The sequence below is a fragment of the Zootoca vivipara genome, chromosome 11, assembly GCF_963506605.1.
Source record: "Zootoca vivipara chromosome 11, rZooViv1.1, whole genome shotgun sequence".
NCBI lineage: Eukaryota > Metazoa > Chordata > Lepidosauria > Squamata > Lacertidae > Zootoca > Zootoca vivipara.
The window spans coordinates 40,545,142-40,572,982 of record NC_083286.1 but is presented as its reverse complement, the minus strand read 5'-3'; the positions used below and the strand labels follow the sequence as shown (position 1 = coordinate 40,572,982).

The 27,841-nt window shown below is 42.9% G+C and overlaps 1 protein-coding gene and 1 non-coding gene across 14 annotated transcripts in view; both read right to left on the bottom strand.

Moving 5' to 3' along the window:
• PDE4D (phosphodiesterase 4D) overlaps window positions 1–27,841 on the bottom strand; it is a 636,676-nt gene that overhangs the window by 21,438 nt on the left and 587,397 nt on the right. The gene's annotated exons all lie outside the window — the stretch shown is intronic.
• TRNAI-GAU (transfer RNA isoleucine (anticodon GAU)) lies at window positions 16,659–16,732 on the bottom strand. Its single transcript has one exon. It is a non-coding gene; the product is annotated as a tRNA-Ile (tRNA).

Sequence of the window (27,841 nt, the reverse complement as noted above, 5' to 3'; positions counted from 1 at the left end):
GTCTCCTAACTTAAGAACATTGAACACGTTTTCTCAAACTCCTTGTCTACTACTTCTCTCTGATAACCATTTCCCCATACAAACTGCATAACTTGAAAACAAAACAAAAAAATTATGTGGGCTAAATGAGAGAAAATGGGCCAGGATACATGCTTTGAAAGCAGTCCACGCCCTTCGTTTCTTTTTGCTCAGACACTCTCATTTGCTCTTTTAAATTTACATGGCTCTGCTTCTTTCATTTGTCATGTTTGCTTTAGACAGTTAAGCCTGCAAATGAGGAGCATATCTACCTGTTTCCTGGGCAGCACTTATTTGATACAATATGCATGTCCCTCTTTGTGCAAATGCACAAGGTAGGAGCGGGTCAATATCACTGGTTATTTCCTGACAGCCAAGAGAACCTTCCTGTTTGGAGAGGAGGGAGGCACCGGTTTGCTTCGATCCCTGGTGTTTTCCCGAAGGCACATCCATAAAGGACCTCAGAAATGTTCTGAGGACTCGCACATGCAAATTTCTCTCTGTAACTGGGGAACTATCCCCAGTAGCAGATGGCAACAAAGGGGTCTTTAGCTCTGAGCAAGGGCGGACAGATGCATGTTACACTACCTTAGATTTCTCATTAAAGGGGGCATTGTGGGATATCAATATGGTTGGTCAATCCAGCTGCTGGCCCTCCTCGGAGTGCTGAGCCAGGCAGGGAAATGATGACATGGGGCCCAAGGGCAAGCATCAGGGTGCTGGGCGATGGCACCTCAGGGCACTGGGAACTGTAGCTGTGAGAGGTAAACTATAGTTCCCAGGATTTTTTTTAAGAGAGAAAATTACTTGTGCTTTAAATGTATGGTGCCTACTCAACACAATACTGCAATCCTATAGATACAGAACCTCTCCTGGAAGTAATCACTATTGAACTCAATGATACTATTTCTCAAGAAGACAAGCGTAGGATTGTGCTGTAAGGCTACAATCCTTTGCACATTTGAATTCAGCAGGATGTACTTCCAAGTAACTGCTTAACTCCTACCTACTTCAATGGGACTTTGCAGCTAAAGACATTCACGTCCTAGAAAAAGAAGTGCCACCAAAAAAGAGTCTAATTTACACCAAGCAATAGGATCCAGCCATTTCATTTTCAGCTTTGCAGAAACTAATAGTTCAGCTCCAAGCTTTTCAGGGGCAAAACAGCAAATTTTAAAAGGGATTCAACCCCTTTCTCTCCAGATGTAAAATGCATTTGTTGTCAGACACAATGATGCAAAACTGATCCACTGGAAAATCAACTGATTACATTTTTTTTAATGATTTGGCAAAAAAGCCTGCATAGATCAAAATATTCTCCCTACCCGTAAGCCAGCAAAACTCATGCACTAAGCTTGGAAAAATAAAGCAGGGGAAAGTTTGTGTGTGTGTGTGTGTGTGTGTGTGTGTGTGTAATCTCTTAAGCAAAAATCACCAACAAAACCAAACACCAGTACAATGGTATATTATTGAATACATATATTAAACTGTCTCATCACTTGAGGTTCTAACTCTGCTTGCTAAGATTTAATTAACAATAGTGAAAACTCAGTGCCACCATAAATGTCAGTGTGTATAACAGCAAACTGCATGTGGGGTGACTGGCCAGAACAAACTTCAATATCACATAGGGAGTGTTGAAAACCCTGTTTTTTGGTGGTGGTGGTGGTGGTGCGGATGGGTTTATTGCAGCTGGTTACCCCATCCTCCACTGGTTCTATCAAATCTGTATATCCACAGAGCTCAGGGCAGCATACTTCCGGATTATCCCATTTTGGGGGCTTGCCCAAGCAGGTGAACTTCCCCAAGGCCACCCAAGTGACCTTCAAAGAAGAGTACCCTGGCTTCCCTAGCAGAGTCTTCTCCAACCTGGTGCCCGCCTTCCTGATAGTTTTTGCCACCAAGCCTCATCAGCTTCAGCCAGTGTGGTCAATGGTCAGGGACAATGGGAGTGGTGGTTCAAAAGATCAGGAGGGCATCTGGGTATGTTTAGCCTGGAGAAGAGAAGGTTAAGGGGTGATATGATAGCCATGTTCAAATATATAAAAGGATGTCATATAGAGGAGGGAGAAAGGTTGTTTTCTGCTGCTCCAGAGAAGCGGACACGGAGCAATGGATTCAAACTACAAGAAAGAAGATTCCACCTAAACATTAGGAAGAACTTCCTGACAGTAAGAGCTGTTCGGCAGTGGAATTTGCTACCAAGGAGTGTGGTGGAGTCTCCTTCTTTGGAGGTCTTTAAGCAGAGGCTTGACAGCCATATGTCAAGAATGCTTTGATGGTGTTTCCTGCTCGGCAGGGGGTTGGACTGGATGGCCCTTGTGGTCTCTTCCAACTCTACGATTCTATGATTCTATGGTTGGAGAAATATTTCCTAGTACAAATCCAGCAGCCTGAACCACATAGGCTCTCTGTACTACGTGATACACAGGGATAACCAACTATCTGTTGTTCGGCATTGAACGCAGAAGCACTGCATGCACATGACAGGTTGCTGGTTGGGGATTTCTACAGAGAGCAGCCTTTTGCTGGGAAATCCATGTGCGAAAGCCTGATTTCTTTTGCACACAGAATTCTCCTTGCTGACTCGGGATATTCATCTGTACTTGACCAAGTGGGAACGGCATTGTTACTTGGGGGCAAAGTATTGTCGAGTGGTACTTGGAAGACAGAACCCACAGGGTCCCGAGCAAAGTAGAAGGCCCCTCTAATAATATAGCAGAAACAGAGCACTTGTAATATTTGAAAACAAGTTATCTGGCATATGGGAAAACCAGTTCTTGAAGAGAGAATTGTTCGAAATTCTGGAAACAAAAAATATTGGGTTGCGGTGAGTGGTCTGCTTTAGAATCAAAGTGCCTGGTGACCTAAATAGCTTATATCGAAGTTTAGCATTCTAAGACATCTTTGTTGGTCCTAAGCCAATACTGCAATTGATTTAGCAATATGATGCATTTAACTGAAGTTCACTGATTTTATTTTACTGGACACACTGTATCAAGGAAAAGAGGATAATGTGGAAGCATTACATGGGTGTATAATTAAAGAACAACCCAGAGAAGATATACATGTCCCCCCACCATAGCTGCCAAGTTATCCCTTTTTTAAAGGGATTTTCCCTTATGCTGAATAGGCTTCCTCGCGAGTAAAGGGAAAACTTGGCAGCTATGCCCCCCACCCTACCCTGTGATTTACTCCGGGAATCCGACGCAGCATATTATGCTGCATGTGATGAATAAATCAGAATACCCACTAGCGAGAAAAGAGAGAAAAGCCTATTGAGCTTTCTTTTATAGAAGCTTTGTAAACCAAGACTGATTTTCAGCATGTATAAGTTGTAAGACAGGTCAACATTCAGGGAAGACCATTTTCAGCCTCCCAACATTTCAGATGAGATTTAATCAACAGAAGCTGTGTGTCACACACAGGAAACCAGAATATGCTATTAAAACACATCCTTGGAAACAGAGATCTACGTTGTGACCAGAAAGCATTATGAATGCATCCATTCAGCCATTATTAGTCGCACAATCTATTTAACTAAGTTCCCCTTGGTTAATGGAATATGGCACAATAGTTCCAATCTGATATTCGCCAAAAAGCAGACTTCAACTTTATTATAGGCATAATCAGGCATGACTGAAAAATGAAGGATCTCTTTCCACAGCTACCAGCTAGATATTACAAGCTATTCTAATATACCAATGCAGTCTCAATCTATAATGCAAAGAAAAACAACCACAGCTTTCAAATGATTATTTCCACAATTTTGTTTTTTCATAATTTATGCTTTCAATCAGACAAGTATGGTTAAAAAGTAAAAAAAGAACGCAATCCTACCTTTATGTAGCCCCAAGACACTGAGAGTAAATAGTTTGCTTCGGGCATTTTTGATATTTTTTAGTGTTACCAATTTAAAACAGAATTTTCCAGTCCTCTGCTGTTATTGAGATAACAGGGGAAAGTATGCTGGATTCTTTAAAATGAATTTTGCTTTTCAGTTTGTTCGTTTTGTTGAGCTATTGATTCCCTGCTATTAGGTACACAAGAGAACATCTAACTTGGTATTCCAGTTGTGAGATCTTCTGGTTATATAAGAGCCATTTGCAAAATTCCAAAGTGCAGTAAAATTCAAGGACTTGGTTGGAAAGACATATTTCACCAGCTGAAGAGAAATCGGAAGAGCGGAAAGAAATCTGCATATTTCCAGAACACCACGACTTAATGAATTATGTATGCCAAGATGCTCAGCTGCTGAAAGAGACTTGTTCTATATCAACAGCCTACCAAATAAGAATCTGCAGGGAAGCTACAACCGGTGTCAAGTAATGCCTCCCATTAATCTCAGATGAGAGCCAATCACGTCCCTGGCGAAATATATAAAAGCAGAAAAGAAAGCTATGACATGTGTGTGCTAGTTTCTGATTGGGCAGCATAGGTGAATCTCTTGGGGAAAGGGTAGCTCTCTTCTTTTGCGCTAAATGCCATTTAATAATGGCTTCCCTGCAGCATTACCTCTGTGCAGACATGATTAATTAGCTGAACTTTTGTGTGTGTGTGTGTGTGTGTGTGTGTGTGTGTGTGTGTGTGTGTGTGTGTCTCAGTAGCATTTACTAGCTCAGTGAGAGGGGCTCATTGCACCCATTCAACGAGGCAGAAGTGACTGCTCAGCTCAGGCTAAATGTCATTGGCTTATTAGCTCACTGCACTTTTAAATTTAAAAAGCATTTAAAATGCTTTTTTAAAACAGCCGGACAGGATGAAAACCCTTGCAAAACTGTTTAGCTAAGTCTGCAGTGCAGCAATTCTACTGCATTTCAATCTGACAGCATCCATATTGCATTGTTAGGTGTGTACACACAGCCCCTGGTCAGCCTGGCAGCTCACATACAGAGTGTCCCCAAAAGAGGGGGAAATTAGATAGGAGCACTTATGCGTACCAACCCTGTACTACATTTCAAGCCAGGTGCAAGCATTTCGCGAAGCAACATGAACAAAGAAACCAGAGTCAACAAAAGAGTTGCCGTAGCACTGCAGCTTCCCCTCTTTGCGTCATCACAAACAGAATCAATTTACAGAGGGATGGCCGTTGTCAGTGTGCTGCTGCAGGGAACACGACACAGAATCCGGCAACACCTTAAAGGCCAACTTCTTCATTGCATCGTAAGATCTCAGAGACTGTATCCCTCTCCATCAGCTGAACGAAGCATTAACTTCGGCGTTACCAATTTATGAAGCCATCCTTGAGGGATTTTTATATGTGCGTTACTAATGTCCACTGAAAATAGGCCAAAGAGCAAACGGCAATCTCTATTTGTGAAACATCTAGTGAGAATGCAACGTGCTGCAAGGGTTGTATTTCTTTCGAAAACATGAAGTACGTTTTGCTCAATTAAACAGTAATATTTAGTATTTGTGTAGCACTTCCCCTAATTACTAAAAGTGCTTCCCATAGGTTACCTCAGTAAACCACCAAGCAAAGTAAGCCCCCCAAATTACAGCTAGGACATCAAGTATGAAAGATTGGGGCTGCTCAATTAAGCGAAGCTTTTGAAAGTGAATGTATAGCTATGCCCTAAACCACACCAACTTTATTCTTAAAGTGTTTCATTGAGTACCTTCATATAGTTGAATTACACCGCCATCTGGTATTCAAAAAAGGCCTACACAGGCCCCCACCCACCCCATTTACACGTGACCGTGCTTATGCATGCTGTTGCTAGATAGATAGATAGATACCGTGTTTCTCCTTTTTTAAGACGTAGGCATAATATAAGACATAGCAGGATTTCTAAGCAATTGTGCGATATAAGCCATAACCCGAAAATAAGACATAGTGATAGACCCTTCCCCCCTCCCGCCAGCAAACTCCCCCCCCTAAAAATCTCTCCCCATTTTGCTGTCGCTCCAAAGACACGTATTTCTTTTAAAAGCTTGTAAAAATGCACCGAAGAGCCATAGCTGCTGGTTGCTGCAGACTCGTGATTTCCCCTCCCGTTCGATTTTTTTTTTTTTAGCTAGGCTGTGTGAGTGAAGAGGAGAAAAGTGGCATTTGCGGTGGGGAGGAGATGAAACAGGAGGAAGAAAAGAGGGGCGATTGAAGACGCTGCCTTCCCCTTCTCTCTCTCTCCCCTGCGTGTCTCTCTCTCTCTCTCTCTCTCTCTCTCTCTCTCTCTCTCTCACACACACACACACACACACAGCCCACCTCTCGCTTCCCCCCACCTTCCCCCCTTTTAAAAACCTTTTAAAAAGTGAGGATTCTTTTTCTTTCTATTGCTTGTCTGTAGAGCTGCCCCTTTAAGGATTTTTACTGGTACCGGGATCGCTGCCGGTGGCTTCTCCCTGTTTAGGAGCTGCTAAAAGTTAACATTTTGTGGGTAAGAGAAGCAGTTAGGACCAGCAGATTATCTCACCCCGCTTTCCTGCTGGCTCAATTGCTACAATTGCTACCATTTACCATTTTAATTGCTGCTCAACTGCCTTGTTTTCTACAGTATCTCTTATCAGCCGGTAGCCTCTTTGCTATCAGTGCTACAAAGTGCTACATTGTTGGAACTTTCGCTCTTAAGTCTTGGGCTGGCTGGTAGAGATCCTTATTTGCTATACGTACTGCATCACACAGATTCCATTATACTGTACTGGTTTAAATTTAAGAAGCTCCAGTGTAGCAGATTGCTATTAAGTGAGTCCCCACCTGGGAGGAGAGAGAGAGAGAGAGAGCAGCCCTTCGGAGGAGCTCCCTCCCTCCCTCCCTCACGAACATCCCAGGGCCGGGGAGAGAGGGCTGGGCCAGGGACGCACACACCTCCCTTCCCTCAGACTCCCTCTCACGGAGTTTGGTGGTGGCTGTTGCCCGTCCTTTTCTTTCAGTCAAGAATCCTGCCCCGCAGGGAGCCAGGGAGCAAGAGGGGCACTGCTCCTGACGTAATAAAAACAAGACATTCCCTGAAAATAAGCCACCCAGTGTTTTTTTGAGGGGAAAAAGTTATAAGACGGTGTCTTAAAATGTGAGAAACACGGTAGATAGATAGATAGATAGATAGATAGATAGATAGGCCTTCTCTTGCTCAGGGCTGCTGCCCAAGCAAGGGAAGGTGGCCTTCGATTGACCACTGGTGCAGAGTGGGAGACACCTTTGCATCTACCTTGCTCTCCGCCTCGCACCCACAACCCCATCCTGGCACCAATTCTGCTGGGCGCCCTTCTTGGCCCTCCATGACCAGCTGCTGCCACTGCCACATGCACTGGCAGGCAGGCAAAGGCCCCAAGAAATGTTCAGGGTGAGTCCTCTCCTTACCTTCCAAGTTTCGGACTGCAGAATCCGGGACCGGCAGCCATTTGACACCGGAAGTTGCGTCGATGTAACTTCCGGTGTCGCTCCGCCCATCTATGGGCACCAAAAATGGCCGCCGGCGTCGTCGAAAGTCACGTCTATGCACTTCTGGACATGCGTAGATGCGACTTTTGAAGCTGGCGGCGGCCATTTTTGGTGCCCATAGAAGGGCAAATCAGAAATAAAAAAATGGCCGCTGGCAGGAGAAAATAACGGAGAAAAACGGGAGACGAAGTGATACAGGGGACCACCGGGAAAAGGTAAGTAAAAAAGGGGTTTTCCCGGGGAAAACGGGAGACTTGGCAGCTATGGTCCTCTCCCCCCCCCGTGTGCCCTCCCTATTAAAGGGGGTGGTACTCCCCACTTTACGTGATTTCACTTATGCGTGTGGGGCCTTAGAACGTAAACCCCACATAAGGGGGGGCATTGTGTAATTCCAAAAAAAGGAAAATGTTGCCATGCACAATCATATAGAAAGTTTGCATCTCCCCCAAGACAAATTTCAGTGTGCTGGTTAACACACAATGCCAGACCATGATACACAAGTGAGCCTTGGGTTTATACTCCCCCCCCCCTGCATAACCTGTACATGCCCTGATTAAATATTACTACCTCTCTTTGGTGCAAACCATTGTTTCCCGTTATTCAAGAAAACAAACTATGGTTTGACCTTGGAAATTGGCTTCAAATCACAGTTTGCCATATTTGGGCAAAAGCATCAAATTATGGTTTGTACTAAAGAGGAAGTAATTCATGTAAGGGCAAGAGGAGAGCTCAATATATACTCCTCTACCTTGGAATAAGCCCAAGATTGCACTGTAAGGTTTGTTCAAGCAATGTCCAACTGTGGTTTGGTGTTATAGCTAGAATGAGTACCTCTGAGGAAACCACAAATGGTTTTTGTTAAGTTTGATGGGGAATTGTCTCTTTTGGGCAATATTACTCAGTCCCGCTGCATGCTGATTTGTTCTGAGATAACAATTTATCTACAATGATATCCACAATTTTATTTGTACACCACTTAAGAGAACTTTTTAAGCAGTTGATAAATCTTCTAAATAAAGATTAAGAAAAGAACAAGTCTATTTATAATAGTGTGTCACCTTTACATTTAGAATGTGTGAATTGATCCAAACACTCAATAAAAATGTGGTGCAAATGACAGTGCAAATTATATTCTCAATAACTATACTATTTTTTAAACTCAGAGAATAGTGAACTTTAAAACCAAAAATAATCAAAGACGCATTTAAAAGATGCCATATACTCTGGGATTTAAAGTACTGTGAAATTCCATCTTCAAGCTTCTCTATGCGATGAGCTGCACTTTAGACTTGAGCTCTACCTATACAGGGCTTGGTTGTCCCAAGCAGCACTTCAGCCTTCCAAAACACCCTCTCCTAGTCAACCCATGAATTCTGTTTTAAAACAAACAATGGTTAGCTGATAAACAAGCCAGCCTCAGGCCATGATTTATGAGGCTGGTTTGTTTAACCATTGTTCATTTTAAACTGGGATTCCTTTCTTGCATGTAATGCTAAACGGAGATTCACTGTAACCGCAGCAGAAGTCCTCCTCCTGGTCATAAGGGATGAGAAGACAGGAGAATGGGTATCGTTTAGCATTCAAGTAGAGCATTCTACTCCACATAATCCTGAGCCCCAAAACTTACAACCCACTTCTATGTATGATTACCAAGAAGTTAGTCCTACTGAATTTAATAGGACTTTTCTGCAGGGAATCAAAGATTTGTAGAGTTGGAAGGGACCACAAGAGTCAACTAGTCCAACCCCCTGCAATGCAGGAATCTTTTGCCCAACATGGGGCTTGAACCCATCACCCTGAGATTAAGTGTCTCGTGCTCTACTAACTCAGCTATCCCCAGCTTTCAAAATGAAAGCTGACTTTAAATTTCAAAAATCAAATGAAGTAAAGTAAAGTCTGCTTGGTCCATTTTACCTCTAATCCAGGCATCATAGCCTAACACATGGTTTTACACCAAGGTTACATCTGGTTGGGTAGGACCTGCCCCACTCTCTGAAATTGTGTACTGTACTGTAATCTAAATTTCACATTAGAATTCTCAAAATAGTTCCAGTTTGCTTTGACAAAACCCCGAAACATGTGAGGTTCAGGATTAAAATAATAAACCAGGGCTATTATCAGCGTGACACTGATGAACTAAACAGAAAAGGCCAGCAAGCAGCAAAAACAGAGGATCTCTTAAGGTGCATTTATGTATAATATGGGGAATAGGATGTTCAGAGATCATCGTCCTAAGGGACTATTTCTTGAACAGAGTAGAGTAACCTAATTCCAGGGTTGCTATCACATTCAAAAGGTTTAAGCAAACCACAGCAACAATAGCCACTTTAGATTGTCTGCTAGCCTGACCTACTTGGGTAATTAATCTGTCTATTATTTTCACACTGATACATTTAACACCCAGACCAGGTAATTTAAATAACAGAAATTTTTATTATTTATGTGAGGTGTAGTTTTCTTTTACAGAACAACATCTGGACAATGACTGAAGAGTAGTCCTAGTCAAAGTGATTTTGTGGGTTCTGAAGCACTTGCAAAATACAGCAAAAATCTATTAATAGAAGTAACGGTGTGGTAAGTACATATACTACGGTACCGGGGGAAGGGGGCACCTATTGTCCTGCTTCCAGTCGTAGAAGAGGAAGCTGACATGTCACTGAGGGTGCCTTGACTTATTAAAGGAAGCAGCTTTTCCAATTGCCACATTTTCCTTCTGCATGAATTTAAACATTTTAGGGATGTGAAAGTCAAATAAAGTCAGATTCCGATACCCAGCAAAACACAGGCTTGTCATTTACAGGGATCTTGGTCACCATTAGTGATTAGAAATGGCAGAGATGGTGACTCAGAGCCCCTGATTTGCAGTACATTCACAGCAGCATGAACACAGTTCAGCCCTCTCATCAATTGCAGAACCGAGTCAGTTTTTTGGGCACCACAACCCACCTGAAAAACCTTTTGCAAAGGATTTGAATTTCTTGCCTTAATCAAGAGCCAGTAAATTAAGAGGAGGACTCAGCCACCAGGCAGTTATGTGCTCTGTTGCACTTGTGGAATTTATTCACCTTCCTTTGTGTAAAGACCAGGTGTCCTTGATCACACAGAAAAAGCATAGGTGCAAAATTCTTTATGCAAGCAGGCACTCTCCAGAAGTTAGGTTAGCATAAGACCATAGCTGCCAAGTACCCTGTATCTCCCGGGAAACCCCCATTTTTTCGTACCATTTCCCGGCGGTCCCCCGTATCAGTTCCTCTCCCATTATTCTCCCTTATTCTACTCCTGCCAGGGGCCATATTTTTTTCCTGTTTTGCCAATCTATGGGCACCGAAAATGGCCGGCGCCGGCAACGCAAGTCGCGTCTACGCATGTCCGGAAGTGCGTAGACGTGACTTCCAGCGCTGGCCATTTTTGGTGCCCATAGATGGGCAAAGCGACACCGGAAGTTGCATCTACGCATGTCCAGAAGTGCATAGGCATGACTTCTGGCGCCGGCCATTTTCGGTGCCCATAGATGGGCAAAGCGACACCAGAAGTTGCGACTACGCAACTTCTGGTGTCATGCGGCTGCCAATCCCAGATTTTGCAGTCTAGGACTTGGCAGGTATGCATAAGACTCAGTTGTTCCCTGTGCACATTTCTCCCGCTGTAGTGATAGGAAAGAGGGCGGAAGAGGATAGCTGATTTTGCTAATAGAGACAGAATTGCAATGCATGCAGAGGAAAACTGAAATCAGCAGACAATGGGCAGCTAGAGGTGCACAGCTTTAATCTCCTCGGAAATGCTTTTCTATGACTCTGACCTAGATACTACACACAACAGCATTTAGAGCCAAAGAAAATAATCCCAAGAGTACAGTTATATTAAAAACATGAATTGATCTTAGCTGAAGGAGGGGCTCAATCAGTGATTCAATTACATCAGCACCAACCCTCTGGATGCACCTACAAAAGGGTCATGTTGAAATTTGTGTGTTACAAATATTGTTTTCAGTTGATGCATCTTAACAACGACTTACACAATACGTTTGTAAGCTTGGCAATTTTACTTCAGCCCCCTTACAATGTCAACTTGTGATATGACAGGGTGGCAATGAAACTAAGGCTGAATCTGTTGAATAGTGAAAGGCCAGAGAAACTGTTTGAATTAGGTTCTAAAATTCCATTCTTTTTGGATCCATCTGAAGCCTAAACTGATAGAGAAGCCAGAAAGCTAAAAATAGGATGGTCTGATCTACTAGATTTTGCGACAGCCAGGTTAGTAATAGAATGGGTTGGCGCTTTTCCAAGTCCTCACAGCCCATTAATTTGCATCATTTCAGCTATCATTACAGGCATTGTGCAAGATAGGTCACTATTACCCCACTATTATAGGAAATGGGATGAATCCCATTTCAAGGTCACTCCAGTAAAGTCACATCTGATGCAAGGTTTGTACCAGGAACACCCTGGTTCACACCTCAACTATAAAACTATACAGTAGTAACTAATGAAACACATGGCACTAATATAAAGCTAATGCTACTTCTGTTTCCTATTAAATACTGATAGAAATATAGCCCTCGCCCTCATTTCAAAGCACACGTTCTTCGGGATTCTGCTCAGAGTAGGGCAAGAACGACACTTTTGAGTATAGGTCTGAAAAGAGATTCAAAAAAATAAAAATAAGTAACCAACCCCGAAGCTGCCCAGCCTGAAGACCTTATGGGGCCCCCTCTATCTGAACTACCCCAGACACCTCCAGCCACACGGCATAAATATCAGCAGTACCACCTGTAGCCAACGGTCTAGGGAGGCCTGTGGACAGGGTTGACCCGTAGAATTAGAGGCGGAAGTCAAACTTGCTCCTAGCCCCAGCTTCGTGGGAGTTTAAGGGGCCTCTTTGGAAACAGAGAGCCTGGAAGGCAGCTGGGCCCGAGCAGGGTCTGGGTTCAAGACTGCGGGTTGCTGGAACAGAACACGCCCATAGCTCTGTGCAACCCAGCTTGTGGTTTCTACCCTGATGGACCTGGTGTTCCCTTGATGCTCTGGTGTTTGGCCAACTTCCTGTCGTTGGGATCTAGCTCTCCCACCTTGTACCTGTCTCTGGGACCAAGGCAGGACAGATGCTCTCGCAGAGCACTTAAGAGCAAAAGTGAGATGTGCCAAGCCAAGGCTGCACCTTGCATGAAATGAATGCCCACCCTAGAACAAATACACTCACACACACACTCACACAAGGGAATCCTTTGCATTTCCCATGGGTTCTTCATCTAACAACTCAATATGAAAATGGTTCCCAGAAGCAGAACGTTCAAAAACCATGGTTTTAGGACACTCTGTCGAAAAACACTGTTTTGTTGAATGATGAGGTCTTTAGGTAGAATGAAGCATCTATTTGTGAATTAAACTTGTAATAATTACTTTTTCAATGTACTGTATAAAGTTTTGGCATTTCTGTGTGTACACTACACAGTTCTGTTCAATTCTGTTCGCATGTACTGCCCTCTACTGATAATAAACGGTATCTTAAAGCAGCTATTTTGTTTTTTCTAAGCGTTTCTGTACTGCAGACTCCCTAGCAAAGTTTGCTCAGTCACTGCAATCAACTACAGCTTGTATGTCCGCAGCTGTGAATAAGGCTGCTTAAAAGTTTTGCAAACTAAGGTACAATTATTACTGCATTCCAAACATTAATAGGTAGAGTAAAATATTTCTGTTAACAATATTCTTGGGTTTGTGTGTTTATATACAGCAGACTTATGTATACAGCAGTTTGTAGAAGTTGGAAATCGGAAATTACTTTTACTCATTGTACCAGCTAAACCCTTCACCTATCTGGTGCCCTCCAGATGTGACTACAACTAATCCAACATCTGGAAGGTGCCAGGTTACTCTACTAAGAGACAGGCTCAGGCCTTCAAAGTGTTGCTTTGCATGACTTCTTAAATGTTACCAAACCGGGGAAATAAATTTACCCATATGTAAAGGAAGAGTGGCTCATCATTTCTTAGAAGAGTTCTCTGGTTTAAATCCAGTTTAAAGGACCATAGGAAGGTTACCTCATCCCAATCTCCCCCGCTATGTTGAGGAGAATTGTATTTATGTTTAAATGAGTCATTATTCATAAATTTCTTCATTTTGGACAATGTGTACACCTACCTAAAGGTAAAGGACTCCTGACAGTTAAGTCCAGTTGCGAATGACTCTGGGGCTCATCTCGCTTTACTGGCCGAGGGAGCCGACGTTTGTCCACAGACAATTTTTCTGGGTCATGTGGCCAGCATGATTAAGCCGCTTCTGGCGAAACCAGAGCAGCGCACGAAAACGGCATTTACCTTCCCACCGGAGCGGTACCTATTTATCTACTTGCACTGGTGTGTTTTCAAACTGCTAGGTTGGCAGGAGCTGGGACTGAGCAACGGGAGCTTACCCTGTTGCGGGGGTTTGAACAGCTGACCTTCCAATCGGCAAGCCCAAGGCTCATTAGTTTACACCACAGTGTCACCCGCGTCCCTTTACCTACCTATCAACAACCTATACAGGAGCTGTTCATATCACCACCCTAAGCAGTGTTAAGAATATTTATATTATGAAGCTATGCCTAACTTATTTATATCACAATCAGCACTTCATTTTTATTCTGCTACACAACTGGGCCAATGAGATATGTAACTGACATTGACAATAACTGCACGGCTGCTCTGCACCGTATTGTTGCATTTTGTACTGTTTAAAAGAATAAAAATTGGGTGAGTCATCGTCCAAGTTGCCTCCTGTCTTTCCTGCCTGTCTTTCACCAAGGCTGCCTTGGAATCCCACTGCAAGAGGGACAAAAGAACTGGGTGTGTGTGTGTGTGTCAGGTGTGAGGGCAGGAAGTTCACGACATGAATGTCATCACACTGTCAGTATAAACAAAAAATCTATATTATTGGACCCAGAGCCACGCTTCAGCACCACACATATGCAAAGTGTTGGGAAGGATGGTGCAGAGGAATTTTTTTGCAAAGCAGAGTGTGCTTATTTATTTAAGAAACTTATATCCAGACTTTCCACTTATATGTGGGTTACGGTAATAAAAAAAGTAACAATCAAACACAACCAAACGTTTAATCAAGCAAGGCTAGAACCAGCATTTAGTATGTTCACTTGACAGCATTTCTAACACAGATATCTTGTTTCAGGCTAAGATTTCAAAACAAGGCCAGAAAGGCGAAACTACAAATTGCACCACCAGAGGGCCACCCTCCACAACACTATTCTTCTCTGTCTACTGCTTTCAGGGTGGGTTTTGTAAGGCTTATGGGCTGCACAACACTTGCCAGGATGAAGTTATTACACAGTGAGTGAGTGAGTGAGTGAGTGAGTAAGTGTGTGTGTGAGTGAGAGAGAGAGATTATGTTTCTGGTTTATTGCCTATAAATGCTCTTTTAATCTTAATCAAGTTACAGGTAGGTAGCCGTGTTGGTCTGATGCAGTCAAAACAAAATAAAAAAATCCTTCCAGTAGCACCTTAGAGACCAACTAAGTTTGTCATAGGAATGAGCTACTGGAATAATCTTAATCAATAATCTTAAGGTGCTACTGGAATAATCTTAATCAAGTCAGCTTCTGACAACAAATGTGCTTTTCGCTGCAGAACAACTAGGCTCTTTTAGGTTTTGTAAGCAGCAATAGAAATACTGAGACTCTGTTTAGAGCACAATACCCCTATAAGAAAAAAACTAATTGCACAGAAAATATTACATAGCGAAAGGATGCAGCCCCAATATGTGCTTCTCTGCTTCTTATGGTAAAGGAAGTGGTGACAAATACTAGGCAATGCCCTGCCTCCAAGGAACCCAAACTCCCAGCAGCCCCAGCTAACAGTCAAACCTGGAAAAATTGTTATCGCCTGTGTGGAGCCTGAGTAGCTTCACCCCAGGATGTGCAGCAGCCGGTCCAGGAGGGGAGCGCAGTAGTTGCTGTCTTTGCTCCAGAACCTGTATACAGTCATACCATGGTTCTCGAACTTAATCCATCCCGGAAGTCTGTTCGACTCCCAAAACTGTTCAAAAACCAAGGCACAGCTTCCAATTGGCTGCAGGAACTTCCTGCACTCAAGCAGAAGCCGCGTCAGATGTTCAGGTTCCGAAAAACCATTAGAAAACCGGAACACTTACTTCCAGGTTTTGGGCGTTCGGGAGCCGATTTGTTCATCAACTAAGCCGTTCGAGAACCAAGGTATGACTGTATGTTTGCTCACTCATGCAAAGCTTCATATGCTACATCTGAACTGCGTCAATGCCTCTCATTAAAAGAAGCGAGAAAGAGATAAAAAGGCAGCTACACTTCTTATTTTTCTAACAGAATCTGTTTCATCCAGCCTCTTTCAGAGGTGTCCCCCCCCCATAAGTAACTTTTATCAATGAGCTGATGCGTCACAGTTAGGAAAAGATACTGCCGGTCGCCACAAAAATTCAGATAATCGGTGAAGCATCATGCAAGCCCGCTTTTATCAGAGGAAGTGAAATGAACATGGGCGAAGTTGACACATAGGATAAAGTCAGCAAGCTAAAAACTCAGGAAACCAGAAATGTGAGGAGCAACTTCCTAAGGCGAGGGGAGGGGGGGGCATTTAGGGTCAAGACTTGTGAAGTGCTGCTGATGTTTGTCCCAAAGCAGCTTGTAGAAGCATGTGAACAGAAACAGATGATGAAGTAGCCTGTGCAGAATTGAGTGACGGAAGACCTTGACGTGAGAAGGCCAGCACCCTCTAAAGAGATTTGTAACCCACGTAGAATGATAAAACAGCAGTACCAGTTGGAAAGCAAGGGGAGGAATGAGGTGCAAGTAAACATCAAAGCCCAATTACTTGGGAATATTTAAAAATATCTCAGTGACAACAAAAACTAATAGGTGAATATTTAGGAAACATTTGTTCTTCTCACCTGCTGTGGGTAGCAGTGAAGTTACCACTGTTCTAAATAATCCACAGTTCTTTGTGTACACGGGTGCATAAAAGGTTGTATCCCAAACAGCAAAAGATCCAGCAAAAGTTGCACCCATTTCAACGGGTGACACTTGAGTATGTGCTCACTTAACTAACCCCTCTATTTTGGTTATATTGTGCCCCCAAATTCTTAATGTCTGAGGAAATCAGGAGTTGTCACCCTGCCAAATCAAACCAAACCTTGACACAGGCCCATAACCCAACACACAGTCATAAATGGAATCATTGTAGAGTTGGAAGGGACTCTGGGGAACATCTTGTCCAACCCCCTACAATGCAGGAAAATGCAGCTGTCCCAGACGGGGATTGAACCTGCAACCTTGGCGTTATCAGCACCATGCTCTAACCAACTGAGCTACCCAGGCGTACACATCTTTCCAGAAATACTAGCATAGCCTTGCGCATGGTGGAAAGGAATATGATAATCAAAAAATTTGCTGTCAGTTTCCATTTTATGTTATGTTTATGTTGCATTATGTTGCTCATCAAGGAGCAAACAAATTACGCAAAAGCAAGCTGGTTGGCTATTTTTCTATCCAAGTCTTAGCTCGCAGGGAGATCTGCAGGAAGCCCTGAAACCACTGTTCAAGGCTCCAAGGACCCATGCAGTTTGTAGACCAAGGACCAAGTTCAGGAACTTAACTGAACAAAAATCTAGGTAGCCTCCAGTGGCAAAACCAAGGTTTCTTAGATGGAGAGGTGAGAGGGGGAATATACCCAGAGACAAGACATAACTAAGTGCAATCCTAGGCATGTTTTCTCTGCTGAAAGTACCAGTGTTCAATACTCCCAGGTAAGTGTGTGCAAGACTGCAGCTTAAATGCCACTGAATGCAATGGGCTTACCTCTGGGTGAGTATGCATTGAAATTTGCCTTTCTTATATATATATGAAACATGCACAAAGTTGAATCTTGTGATTTCAACCTGAAAACATTTTATAACGCACAATTAGGAAATGATTGAAAGCGCTTATGAGCAGTTTGAGTACATCTTAGTCTTTGTCTGGGACCCAGGTGGCGCTGTGGTTAAACCACAGAGCCTAGGGCTTGCTGATCAGAAGGTCGGTGGTTCGAATCCCTGTGACGGGGTGAGCTCCCGTTGCTTGGTCCCAGCTCCTGCCAACCTAGCAGTTCGAAAGCACGTCAAAATGCAAGTAGATAAATAGGAACCGCTACAGCGGGAAGGTAAACGGCGTTTCCATGTTGCTGCTCTGGTTTGCCAGAAGCGGCTTTGTCATGCTGGCCACATGACCTGGAAGCTATACGCCGGCTCCCTCGACCAATAATGCGAGATGAGCGCGCAACCCCAGAGTCAGTCACGACTGGACCTAATGGTCAGGGGTCCCTTTACCTTTACCTAGTCTTTGTCTAAACGTGGCCTCTCTTAAACGCACACAGAGAGACAAACAAAAATGTCACTTTTTGGGAGACTACGACATTCCTGGCAGAACCATTAGCAGGGACTGCTGCAGGCGAACGTTCAAATATCAGTTCAACACAAAAACACCTTTTGTTTCCTTTGCTTGTTTTAGAAAGCTTTATGGGGCAAACCAGAGGAGTGGAGCATGGAGAAGAGATTAAAAGGCAGTAAAGCTGTCGATCAAGTTGATGTTCTCTCTCCTGTTCTTACCCCTGAGCCCGAAGCATGATCACACAGCCCAGGCATTGCTGAGTCTGAGGACAGTGAAAAATGATTGTGGTGTTGGCATTCTGAGTTAGATGCTGGAATTGAATGGGATAGCACCGTTCAGACTTCTGTGGTTGAACCACTAAGAGTAACCCATCATATTGCTCCTTCCATTTCCTAAGTTCAGAGGTTGGTGCCGCTGCATTAAGTAGCTAAAACAGCACCACCCATGTACATGACGGGGATATCAGTAAGTTCAGGGAAACACCAAGCTTTGCAGACATTCTAAAATCCTAAGGGTAGGTGGGGTGGGACGGGACCCACAAACAGCCCAATGAATCCTGGTTGGACTGAATGGGAAAGAAAACCAGATGGAACAGAAAATACAAGCTTTTCACACTGCAACATTTAGTTGCAGGTCTCCCCCCCCCCCAAAAAAAAGGCTGTTTCCTTGAAGCAGGCAGTTGCAGAAGTGGGAAGTATCACAGCAAAGCTTTCTAGCACGGTTTAAACACAACAGCTGGAAGAAGCCCAGCGGTAAGTGCAAAATTACAGGGCTTTGCAAGGATTGTTTCTTATTTACAAGCACACACCTGAGATCCGTGTGGAGTCTGGAAAAATGGTTGTTTCTGAGATGAATACCTCAGCAATATCACAGACAAGGCAAACTCATCCCTCCCCCCCCCAAAAAAAACCAGCAACTAAGGAAGAGAGACGTGGGTAGGAGCTGTGCAATTCTTCTTTCTTCTCCTACCTGCTTCTAAGATTTACCCCCAAGGAAGGATAATGCTTTGAGAATTCTGAAGGGCAAATGGAGCATAAGTTGAAACGCAAGTTCTCCTTGCCTTGGACAAAAGCCAGGAGGAAAGTCCTTCTGGCCCAATCCTCAGTACAACATCAAGAGCATGGACAACGCTCTTGTGGAAATTCCATTCATATCAGTGATATCTGTGGCTGAAGAACGTATTGAAGGAATGTGTCCTTTATAATATGCCATTTATATGGGTTTCTCAAAAGCAAGTCATGCCAAACGAATCTCATTTCTTTCCTTTTTCCTTTTAATAGAGTTGCAAACCTGGTGGATCAGGGGAATGCTGCGGACATAGCATATCTTGATTACAGTAAGGCTTCTGACACTGACACACACACACACACACACACACACACACTGATATTCTTGCGAGGAAGCTGCTAAAATGTGGGCTGAATGAAGTAACTGTTAGGTGGGTTTGTAGCTGGTTGACTGACCAAATCCACAGAGTACTTATTAATGGTTCCTTGTCATCCTGGAAAAAAGTGACAAGTGGAGTGCGCCACAGGGTTCTGTCCTGCCTGTTGTTGTTCAAAGTCTTTATAAATGACTTGGTCGAAGGAACTGAGGAGATGCTCATCAAATTTGCAGATGACACCAAACTGGGAGGGGTAGCTAATGATGCAGAAGACTGAATTAGGATTCAAGATGATCTTAACAGATTGGAGAATTGGTTCCAAACTAACAATTCAATAGGGACAAATGTATGGTTCTACACTTAGGCATAAAGAACCAGCTGCACAAATATAAGATGGGGGGTGGGGGCAGGGGCACCTGGCTTGGCAGTAGTGGTATATGTGAAAAGGATCTAGGGGTTTTAATAGACCACAAGCTTAACATGAGTCAAATGTGTGAAGAAGCAGCAAAAAATGCTAATGAGATTCTAGGCTGCATCAACAGAATTCTAGTGTCCAGATCAAGGTAAGTTACAGGTAGGTAGCAATGTTGGTCTGATGTAGTCGAAACAAAATAAAAGTTCCTTCCAGTAGCACCTTAGAGACGAACTAAGTTTGTCATTGGTATGAGTTTACGTGTGCATGCACACTTCTTCAGATACTGGTTTCCTATGAACATTACTTGCATAGCTTGCCATAAATGAGATGAAGAAACTAAAATGCATGTTAACCCCAAACGCAAAGTGTTTCCATGCAGAAGGGAATTTTAAATAAAAGCTTGGAGAGAAGCTGAAGGATCTCTCTCTCTCTCTCTCCCCACCCCCTTCCTGTCCCCAGCTGCCTGCCACCTTACCCCTTCACTCTGAAGAAGTATCCCTGCTAAATTCTTTGTGTGTCACTTAAAAAAAGAAAAAAGGAAAGAGCCACCACTTCGTGGAGTGCTAGGTAACCGAGCTAACACAAAAACAAACAAGCCCAGTAGGGCCCCAGCATGTACATGCCAGAGCAAGAGCCTATAAATCACCCTGACTAGATAGCAGAATTTCAAAGGCACATTGCAAGCTGCTCCACACAAACTTGTTGACTCAAGCTTCAGTTGCTATTGAAGCACTGCTATCATCCCCCTTCCTGAAAAGGGTAGCAGGTCAATATTAATATTTCAGCAGGGAACTGATTCAGCGCTCACTTAGCCCAAAAGATTTGTTCCGCTTTGGACGCAGATATTTTATATTTTCTCAATATAAAAAGGCTTGCAATATAAGATTCCTGCACTGCAGGGGGTTGGACTAGATGACCCTCGTGTTCCCTTCCAACTCTTCAATTCTGTATTATTCTAAGCTCCCAAACTGATTAAAGCTGTTTGTGTGCCATCTACACATACAAAGATCGATCCAAATATAAATGTGTTCCTTTACACAGGAAAAGTCAACGGCTCTGTTTCTATAACCTAACAAATAATTCTGTTTCCTAGAAAAGATGTCTTTTATAAAATCCATCATTAGGTTTTGGAGCAAGAATTTATCGTTACACATGTGTAGTTTTTTGTTAGCCCTTGTGCGAGGAAGCTGCTGATGTTAACATGGAGCTGAATTCCTGCTTGTCTTTGAACAAAACATTGTTCATTCATACTGGACAGAAGTGGGTAACACTGCCAGAGGCTTCCTTTGCAGACAACTCATTGCCCATTGATGTGCACGGCTCCTTGGGATTCACAGCCAAAGCAGCCGAAATGACAGGCAATGGGTCTGTGTAACTGGAATGCTCGTTTTCATGGACTAGGCAAGTGTTTGTAAGAAATTTTGTTTGGGGCTGATAGGGTTGGGTAGCACTTTAATTTAATGTAAATACTGTGATTCATATTTTGTTTTTCTTTCGTCATGGAACTTAAGGCAGCATACATTAGGTCTCCAAGTAGCCTTCCCGTAGCCTAGACCCTTCCCCTTGCCAGACTCAGACCAGCTTAAGGCTCAGCTAGGTGGCTGCATCCTATGCCTTCAGGAAAGACTTGAGAGCTACCATTTGATGGTGAGTGTTTTGTTGGCCAACAAATGATTGGATTTGACACAGGGAACTTGGCTTGCTGGCCACTGCTTAAAGACAAGGGCAGGCATCCCCAAACTGCGGCCCTCCAGATGTTTTGGCCTACAACTCCCATGATCCCTAGCTAACAGGACCAGTGGTCGGGGAAGATGGGAATTGTAGTCCAAAACATCTGGAGGGCCGAAGTTTGGGGGTGCCTGCACAAGGGGTTACGGTTTCAGGTAGAGGATAGGACAGAGCTGAGAGACAGTACAATTGCAGAAGTGCAATTAAAACCAGTGTCTTCCAGATTCACAACTAAATTTCACAGAGATGCCTCAAATGAGTTCGAAGTACTCACAGATACTGTAAGTGCATAGAGAGAATTTCAGCCTTAGTCACTAAGTTAAACCAACTCTCTATTTTGTGACATGATATTTGCTGAAATTTTAACCCAGGAGAAAAAAAAAATCAAATTGATTAAAACACGCCCAACACTCTGGGCCTTCTTCCATTACTGAACTTTCTATCTCTGTTTAAAATACAACCCTAAACGTGACAGGCTGTTGTGGCAGAAAAACCAATGAAGTCTCCAGGCACTTTAAAGGTTAATCAATGCATTGTGGCAGAAACATTTGTGGGCCTCAAGCCATTTGTCATATTTATGCCACACACACTTTTTTTTCTGGGGGAAGGGGAGGGAGAGGGGCATAAGGCTAGGAAGTACAAGAGAATCAACAGGCCTAGGACATTTTAAAGTGAAGTTCAAATGCAGTACGGCCATTCACAAGCAGCAATAAGTAGCTCAATACAACAGTCCTACCTTTGCTATGCTAATTTTGTATCAAGAGTGGGGGAGGAATCCATAAACTCGCTTAATAACCAAATGAATAAAGTCAAATGCCCTGATAAATTCTATTTCTCAATGGAGTATTCCTTTGAAGTTTTTGTTGTTGAAGTGTGGCAACGGACATGTCCTGGGAGGCTGAAAATGTTCCAGCTCTGGCTTCTGAACATTCCCTCTTTTGGTGTTTTTTTTTTACAAGTCAGATTTGGGCCCATTTATTTTTTTAGAATCATAGAATGATAAGAGTTGGAAGAGACCATAAGGGCCATCCAGTCCAACCGCCTGCCAAGCAGGAAACACCATCAAAGCATTCTTGACATATGCCTGTCAAGCCTCTGCTTAAAGACCTCCAAAGAAGGAGACTCCACCACACTCCTTGGTAGCAAATTCCACTGCCAAACAGCTCTTATTGTCAGGAAGTTCTTCCTAATGTTTAGGTGGAATCTTCTTTCTTGTAGTTTGAATCCACTGCTCCGTGTTCGCTTCTCTGGAGCAGCAGAAAACAACCTTTCACCCTCTTCTATATGACATCCTTTTATATATTTGAACATGGCTATCATATCACCCCTTAACCTTCTCTTCTCCAGGCTAAACATACCCAGCTCCCTAAGCCGTTCCTCATAAGGCATCATTTCCAGGCCTTTGACCATTTTGGTTGCCCTCTTCTGGACACGTTCCAGCTTGTCAGTTTCCTTCTTGAACTGTGGCGCCCAGAACTGGACACAGTACTCCAGGTGAGGTCTTTTATATCGCAAATGACCCATTATCCTATGCAGACATCAAAAAGGGGAAATGCTGGCAGGTGATAAGAGTGTGCAAATGAGCCTGCAGTGGCAGAAAAGAAATGCAGTATGTTGACACTTACTGCTCCCCAATGAACTCCTCCATTCAAAGATATACAGCCCATCCTGGACAATGTGCCTCCATTCACAATCTGCCCTTACTTACACACTGTCCTCTAATCTGAAGGACTACCCTCCAGCACAAAGAACTGTCAAATTTAGGCAGGAATCCCGGTTCTACACCAAACTTAGATGCACCCTTCTCTCTAGAGTCATTCAGGATACTTTACTACAGGACCTAAGCCATATCATCAAAGGCTTGTAGAGCTATTGATCTTCCAGTGTCATACATGACATCAGTTGCTGTCCAACTAGGTATAAATGGTGAGTGAAAAGAACAGGTGGGCACAATTTTAATATTAAAAAAATGGCAATCTTCAAAAACTAGGGCAAGAACATACCAGTCTCCCAGGACATTTTGCAGCTGTCCTGAAAGTCACCATTTTGCAATACAGAAATGTCAGAGATAATAATCCAGTGTGCAGAAATGGGAGATTTCTTAGGTCTTTATGGAGCCTATGGGTTCTTTCCCTGCTACAGGCATTAAATTAGCTACCCAAAACTAGAACAGCTGTGTTATCACCAAAAGCGAGCATAGTGCTTATCTACCATACGTTTGAGCTTTGCCCAGAAATGTCCCAGACCTATTGAACCTCTTGCATTCCACAACCAGTGTTCAAAACTCCTATCGTTCTAGGGGCATTTTGCGACAGGGAATTTCATTAACATGAGCAGTTTCTGAGCTCTGGGCACAGTACTGTGCCTAAGATTTTAGATTAAAACTGCAGAGTGGAAGGAAAGGAGGAACCTTTACTGCCTCTCTACTTCCAGCTACTCTCTGAAGACTGGAGAAGAGATCCTCTTAAGGATATTGGGGGGGGGGGAGAGACAGGGGAGGGACTAGACCATTTGAAAAATGAACATAATATTTTAGATGCAGTTCATTCATTTTCAGGTTTGTATTCTTGTTTTTTTAAAGTGCATCTAGACATTAAATAATAATAATAATAATAATAATAATAATAATAATAATAATTTATTTATACCCCACCCATCTGGCTGGGTTTCCCCAGCCACTCTGGGCGGCTTACAACAGAATATTAAAATACAATAATCTATTGAACATTAAAAGCTTCCTTAACAGGGCTGCCTTCAGATGTCCTCTAAAAGTTCCACTGTTGTGCCCATAACCTTGGTTTAAGATGACATTTAGCTCCTAGCTCTCATACCTCTGTTTTAACACTGTTCGTGACACTTGGGCTTACATTTGTTTCCCTCTCTGTATATCACCGAAGATATGCACATACTGTATATATGTGAAATGAAAACACTACGTATCTGACAAAACGGGCTCTGAACAACTTAAGATGTATGCAACAATAAATCCATTAGTCCTTAAAGCTTTACAATTCTTTGTCCTGAACATGCTACATCAGCCTTTGCTAATCTGCTGCCCATCCAGATGTTTGCCCCTACGAGTACCATCATGACTGTCCTGGTCATGGATGGTGGGACTTGTAATCCAAAGCAACCACCTGTAGCTTTAAATTTCTTACCTTTTTGCCCACTTTCCCTGACCCAGAAGATTGGACTCTGATGTACGTGTATGAATCCATTGAATACCTTTACTGTATATGCTTTTATGTTGTGATACCATTGTATTGATTTTAGGCTGCATATTTACTTGGGTCAATGGATATTGTTTTCATACTGTACACTGCTTAGAGATTTTTAAAATACCAAGCATTTTAGACCTTTTAAAAAAAACAAACAAATGCGTAAAAAACATCTTCATGTAACCTTTTATTATCTCCAAAATCTGCAGGTCAGAATAGAATGAAACTTGTATGCTGGGTGGGGAAAGGGGTGTCCCCACTTCCCTTAGGTATATATTCGGCCAGAACTCATCATTCTCAGGCTTCATACACACTATAATTTTAAAGCACATGGGAGGGGGGGGAGGTCTTCAAATGTACTTTAAAAGTATTTAGTGTACACAGCCTCTTTGTCGTCTGTCGAATGCAAAATATAGAGCCCCACAGAATCTGTTCTATTAAAGCCAGATCTTAAAGGCATTTAAATAATAGGTGGTCTAGAAAGGTTTTCATATATATGTATATGTATTTGGGGCTTCCCCCTGCAGCAGCACATAGCTTTATGGGTGGGGGGGGATAAGATGGGATGAAATCACCACTACTCAAAAATATACCAATACGTACTGGCTTGATAAAGATGTGAAAAGAGTAGACGAATGCTCAGCCCAAACTCATTTCAATGACTAAGAGCAGGGTCCTCATTGGCAAGAACTAAGTCATAATTGAATCCAAACAAATGAGTCATGTTAAAATGAGTTGTATGGGGTGGGTGGGAGAATCAAACAAAAAACCAGGAGGTTCAACTGGTTTCCTTTTCCGAAAGGACAGTCCTAGATTAAAGCACGGGACTGAACAGATATTTGATTGAGACAATATATCACAGTATTACCCTAAACAACAGACGGCTGTTGTCTGGAGCAAATTCCTCTAGCTCCATCAATATTGGATAATGTTGGCTCATGTTGGATAATGCCAATATTGGCTCATGTTGGATAATGCCACCAAGGCACTGGTAACGGCTGCATCTGCATACATTCAGCACTGGAGAAAGACGGGAGCAGCCCTGTGGATTGCTATGAGTATTTGCATCACATGGAAAAAAGAATCATGATAAAACACCCCAATGTTCCAAATGAGGCTCTACAACCAAATTACTGATAGCTGGCAGGATCTGCAAAACTCTCAGAAACATGCATGTGTTTAACTGTGGCAGTAAGGTTTCAAGTACAAGCTGAAAATAAACCACAGAAATGAACATTCATGAAACATCCTCCTTTTCCCTCTTGCCTAGTGGCTGTTTGACCACTCCAGAGTAGATGAATCCGGAGCAGGGTAATATTTCAACGCAGGACTAATTCTTTCACAACCAGAGTGTTTCCACCTCCTCCATCCAATCTGCTTGAGTACTGAGAGTAGTGAGAGCAAAGGATAGCTGCATTTCAGTTTTCAGTATCAAAGAGGATATCAACCAGCAAGTCCTCCCACTGCAGTATCGCTTTTTACCAGCACTTGAACTACTGAACCCTAGCCCAGGGGTCAGCAAACTTTTTCAGCAGGGGGCCGGTCCACTGTCCCCCAGACTATATATTTTTAAAAAAATACGAATGAATGATTATGCCCCACAAATAACCCAGAGATGCATTTTAAATAAAAGGACACATTCTACTCATGTAAAAACATGCTGATTCCCGGACCGTCTGTGGGCCGGATTGAGAAGGCAACTGGGCCGCATCCGGCCCCCGGGCCTTAGTTTGGAAACCCCTGCCCTAGCCGATTGTGAACTACAATTCTGTCTATAGGAAGTGCAACTATCATGGGTGTTTTCCTGTGACAGGTGGTCCTTGTGTCCAGCAACCTACCAATGCATGAGAACCTCATTGTACTGAGAGAATACTAGCATAGTGTTGGCGACAGCTGAGTTATCGCCAGACGAAAGAATCTTCATCTGGAAAAGTCCTCTAAGACACATTTCAGTCGCTGCCTTTCCCCACTTGCCACTGCAAATCCCTTCTTCTTCCCTTTCTCCCTTCTGTAGCAATTTGCCTGGCCTGAAAGTCTCCCAACTTTTCAATTCCTTTTCTAGCTGGGAATTTCCACTCTTACTCCGTTTGCCGCCATCTAATGCCACCTGCTTTGCTGCAGGCAATTCTGCTTTTGCAATACTGTTTCGAGCCCTTCATGTTTGGTCCCAATTTAATTTAATAATAATAACAACAAAAAAACCAAAAACCAAAACAGAGGCTTTAAGTTGTTCCTGAAACTATCCTTCTTTCCACTGCACCTACAGGGTAATGAAAGAGAAGTGTCGTAATTCTGGAATTTTCAACAGAAAGTGCCACTGATTCTACCCGAGGGAACTGATGCAAAATCTTCCTACTGCTCTATGCCATTCAGAAGAAGCAGCGATAAAGCTTGGAAGAATATGGCCAACAAAGCAAGACACACCCACAATGGCAAGAAGTGGTTTGCTTGAGGAAGAACTGACAACCCACCACCACTCACCCCCAAATTGGGATTTGTTGAAACCTTGCCTCTGTATTATGCAAACAGTAAAGCAGAATAAATCTCTTCCCTATAAAAGCAAGCCCAAAGCAAAACCACAAAACCCACTGGTGGACAAAAAACAGAATAGAGACTATGCAACTAGACTGTTTTCTGCTTTATAGGGAAAATAAATAATCCTTACTACTCTCTATTTGAAAAGAAGATACCCCTGTGTCCAGGGGCTAATAACAGACAGTGGGGAGAGAAAGGTTTGGCTTCCAACAGTTAATAGTTCATTCTGCTCCTGGAGTGTTGGAGTGAAGACCCTACTCTTTTCTCAGTACATTCATATATGGCTTAGTTCTTTACATTTATTCAGTGATTTTTCACTATTCAATTAAGAAATTCCTCTCATCTGTGGACGTAGGCACACAAACAAAGAGATCTACTTTAGTCAACAGTCATATTGCAACCATGGGTTCTCCTCTCTTCCTTAAGAAAAACTAAAATCTTTTAGAAGTTCAACCAAAATAAAAAGAAAACTGGTTGAAGCATGCTTGCCTTCTACTGCTGTGCCTTGTAACCACTATGTAAGTTCAATTTTATTGCCACGCCGTTGCTCCTATTAGCTGATCTTTCTTGTAAGCTCTGTAAATATGAATAACTGAAAAGAGCTACAATTACTCAGATAGGAAAGCAAGGAATGAAGGGGAAAAGGTTACGTAGGTTGTTGTTGCTTTTTAAAATCATACTACCACAAAACTACTCAGCTCTGCGGACAGTTCCTTGTACATTCCTAATTTTCAGTACTTGAAATACTTTTCAATGCATTGATTTCACTGAGGAAAGTGGAA